The following is a 4,743-nucleotide window of genomic DNA, read 5'->3' as shown; positions in this document are numbered from 1 at the left end:
CACTGTCAAACTATCTCACACACGTTTTATGTATAATTCTATTATTTTTAAATGATTTCTTTAATATACACAATGCGTTTATTGCGCACCTTTCTATGCACCTTGTGCAAGTAAAAGAAAGAATAACTCGTTGGGTTTCCTTCAAATACTCAGACCACTCCTTGTGTTCATATGTTAATTAAAATATTATTTATTCCATTTCCGACACCACTGACTACTCCGGATTTTCTGTCCACAAAAATTCTATCTGAAACGATGAAACGATTAGCCACGAGCCCCTTCCAACAGCCATTATAGCTTGCATATTAGGCATATCTCTCCATGAAAGTACACGAGTATGAAAATGTTTATGATGCAAGGCTGTAAAGCGTGCTGGAATAGGCTTTGTATTGATTGAAGCCGATTTCCAATGCACTATCCTTGTGCATTGGGAATTTTTCTTAGTGCATACTATTATGTTAGAGGAAGAGATATTCTTCGTGTGTAGTTGCGATGTTATAGGGGTAGATGTGGGTAGAGTTATTGTGGGTACAAGATTTAGAGTTGCGTGAGGAGTGAAACAATTAATTTTTTAATTAATAGATAAATACAATGAGTGGTCTGAGTATTTGAAGGAAACTCAATGAAGAATAAAATTATAAATAGATTTAAAAAATATAAGATTATTTTAATTGCTAATATAAGATATTTTTTGAAAGTCTATTAATGAAAAGTTGAAATAGATTGTAAAAATAAAATAAAGTAAATTATGAGGATGATAAATCATTTACCCATTTATAGAAAATATATTTTTCAATTTTAAAATATATATTTTGAAAGAAAAACCAATATTTTTTAGTAAAAACTATATTTCACTCCATATCATAATTCCAAATTCTATTGCAGACCTACAATAATTCAAAATTTCAAATACCCCCACTTATAACACCAATACCTGCCTGTGTATTGGCATCAATTCCAAATTGGCACCTATCCCAACTGTACCATGGAACTAAGATTTATTGGGGTGGACTGAACAACAAAAATCCCTATTTTTTATTGTTTAGAATATACATTGACAAGGCCCCTTCCTTCTAGTTCATGGTCAAAGGTGGTATAAATTATTAGTAAATTCAATATGTGTAGGGATGACCGTTTGTTGGGCCAAACTGGATTTAGTAAGTGCTCTAGATCGGGTCAAAACCAGGGCCCTACGCGGTCAGCTTGGCCACTCGGGCTTATGAGCCTCTAATTTTAAATACATTTATATTAGATACATACAATATCTTGTGTTTAATATGTGTATAAAATATATATCATATTTATATAATAATATCTTGTAAAAATTTCTTAGAAAATTTCGCAAAATTTGTTAACAATGTTTCTTCAACTTTCTAATTCATTCATATAATATTAGTGAGTCATACTAGCATGTAACATGAAAGTGTTTCCTGTTTCATATGAGAAGGGAGAAAATGGGATGCAAGTCAATAAAGGGTTGCAACTTGGGTGGGCTTGAGTTGCAAAGTTGTTAATTTTTCAATGGGCCTGGTCCAAAATCCCAGACTCGATATAACATCATACGAAATGAACAATGTTATCACGCACAAGGATGCAATTGGGTGGCTTGGATTGAGATTTTGTCGAAATTTAAAGGTCTCTACTTGAAGTCTAAACCTATCAAGAGTCGAGATATTCTACTAACAAAACACGTTCTAACCCTCTACCAATTTCATCTAACATCGCATATCTCACCATGAGACTAGGACCTGCCATTTATGAGATGTGTGGTGCAAGATCATGTCGATAGAGGGTTGGAATATGTTTTGTTGGCAGGTGATCTGGACTCACCTATCAATACTTGCAAAGTGCAACTTTCCTAATATTTTACCCTTGCACACATGCTCTTACACTAGTTTCCTATCAAACAAAACTAACGTAAAACCATAAACTAAACCTAAAAAGCCTAGAGATGTGACCCCGGCCTAATTGATCAATGATCTTATTGTTATTTATAGTTCATATAGTCAACAATTAATATCGTTGAAAGTTTTTCCTTTGTTTTTTAATTTTTCATCAATGAAGTTGGTACTTGGTAACCATGAAAATCCTAATAGCAGGTATGAAAAATAATTGTTAAAATCCCGATTTTACATAGCTACTAGATTTCCAGGAGGAATGAGAAAAGGGATGAATCAATCATGTGACATTAATCATATATGTATGTTGGAAAGAGATTGCTCTAGACAATAACTTATATCGAAATGATTTTAACTATCAATCAAATCCATAAATTTCCGATCAGGTTTTGAATTTGGGAGAATGATACTTGAGCCCAAGGTCTAAATTTTTAAGCTCAAAGTACAGTTGGGGTAGGTGTCAACTCGGAATTGATGCCAATTCACGGTTGATGCATAAAATAGGGGTATTTGACATTTTGAATATTTATAGATCCGCAGTGGGATTCAAAAATATACAAGGGGTCTATATGTACTTCTCCCTTTGAATTTTTAGGCCAAGCTCCCAGTCTCATCAATCTCATTTTAATAAAGTAGGGAAATAGGGTAAAAGCGGAGCAATAATTTGGTCAGGAGTATGTTTAAAGTTTAAATACGAATCTAGAGCAAAACAAAATTCGGGTGGCAGAAGTGTTAATTCCAAAAGGGTGCCAGAAGTCTTGATTTGGCTTTATGGCCTTGGAAATCTATCGGATGGGCCTACGGGTGGCAATGAGCCAAGCTTTTCACGAGTTGCTCGAGGTCGGCTCGTGAAAAGCTCAGCTCAATTCGGTTTCAGCTGAGCTCGAGCCTATTAGAGCTCGGCTCATGAGGCTCGCGAGCCGACTCGAATATATATAATAATATATAGAAAATAATATATATATAATAATAATATTATAATTATTAATGATTCTAATTCTTAATTTTTAAATATAAAATAATTTTTATATATAATTTTTTTATAATAATATATTTATAAAATATATACTAAATATTTTTATAAAATATAAAACGAGTCGAGCTCGAGCCTGGTACTATTCAACTCGGCTCGGCTCGGCTTGAATCCACCCCTATGTGGGCCCATCAAATGTCTGATCTCAATCTCAACCACTCTTTATCTTGCCATGAATCGACACACAGAAGAACATTGTTTAATGTCTCAATTTGAAAAGAGTAAATATATGCAGTATAAATATAAAGTTTAGAAATATAACTTATTTATAAGGTTTTGTAATGTATATATTTTATACTTTTATTTTTTTTTTCTATAGGTCTAAACTCTTACTAATTCATCATTCATGAAACTTGTTGAAATAATTTAGTTATTGGTGTTAGGGTTTGTTTGGCTAGTTAAAGTGTTTTTTATTTCTATTTTTTCACTTCTGTTATGTCTGTTATTGTACTCACTTATAGCAGGGGCACAAGGGTCTTTTCCCTTCTTATTTCTGTTGCCCTATATATATATATATTATAATAAAGTTGGCATCGCCAGCATTGTTACATTGCAAAATCTCTTATCTTCCCTTCTCCCTTCTCTCTTCTTCTTCTCTTCTCTTCTCTTCCTCTTATTTCTGGCCGGCCATACTATCAAGATGGTATCAAAGCAGGAATACTGACTAAAGAGAGCTGATCGAACAAACTTCACTGAGAGAACAGATCGAACAGACTTGTTGGATCTAGGTGGAACAGAGATCTGAATCTGGACTGAGGACAACAACTCTACAATTGTTACAGTTCTTCCATTTTCTCTTCTTTACCTTCCTTGGTCGTGTACCAAGTAAAAAAACAAATGAATCTGGGTTGCTGAATGCGGTCGGATCTGCATACCCTTTTTTTTGGATCGTGTGATCCTCTGTTCATGTGTTAAGACGACTGTAGGTCAAGGATGACCTATCATCTCAATAATTTGACTTGATTATAAGTGATAAGGATCTCTCCTGCTGATTAATGGTTTTAAACATTCCGGAAGGCTAGTAGGTTGGGACTGTTAAAACCGTACAGGTCTGAAATCAACCGAATATTGCCTCTGTTTTGTCCTGAAATTGGTATCGTTTGTGCTCAATCTATTTTCAAACCCAAGTGTGTGGGTGTAGATTGAGTGAAGCATTTTTTGTGGAGTAAGGAGGGGTCCTAAGTCTGGTGTTTGGGACTAATTATTTGTTTTGACCATGTCTAAGAATTCTGTTGCTTCAGAGATTTCAGGGAGCCACAATGGAGTAAGTGGGGGGATGGATATGAGTTTTCTCATGACTGTTATTCCCTTTGATGGTCTGAACTATCTTGAGTGATCTAGGGGAATAAAGCTCTACATCATTGCTAGGGGGAAAATAGGATACATCAATGGGAGTGAAGGAACCGAAGTACGAAAGTGTTGGATGTGATAGGTGGAACCAAGAGAATAGTATGGTGATGTCTTGGCTCTTGGTTTCCATGCTGCCACAAGTAAGAAAGACTTTTATGTGGGCTGAAACTGCTTGTGAGATATGGGAACAAACGAAGTCCACCTATTCAGAGCAGAGACACTATGCCAAGATATATCAATTGCAAGTTGAATCCTCTACTTGCAAGCAGGGGGAGAGGAGTTTCTCAATGTACTATTCTGATTTGACATCGATATGGAAAGAACTTTATCACTACTAGAATGTGAATTGGAAGTGTGATGAAGATGCAAAGGCATATAAGTCACTTGTATCTCAACAATGAGTCTTTGCCTTCCTCCTTAAGCTAAACCCTTCGTATGAGTCCATCAGGGTGCAGATATTTG

The sequence above is a fragment of the Nelumbo lutea genome, chromosome 2 (assembly GCF_056320005.1).
Source record: "Nelumbo lutea isolate HS-2025 chromosome 2, American lotus-T2T, whole genome shotgun sequence".
Classification (NCBI taxonomy): Eukaryota; Viridiplantae; Streptophyta; class Magnoliopsida; order Proteales; family Nelumbonaceae; genus Nelumbo; species Nelumbo lutea.
This window is presented reverse-complemented; position numbering follows the sequence as displayed.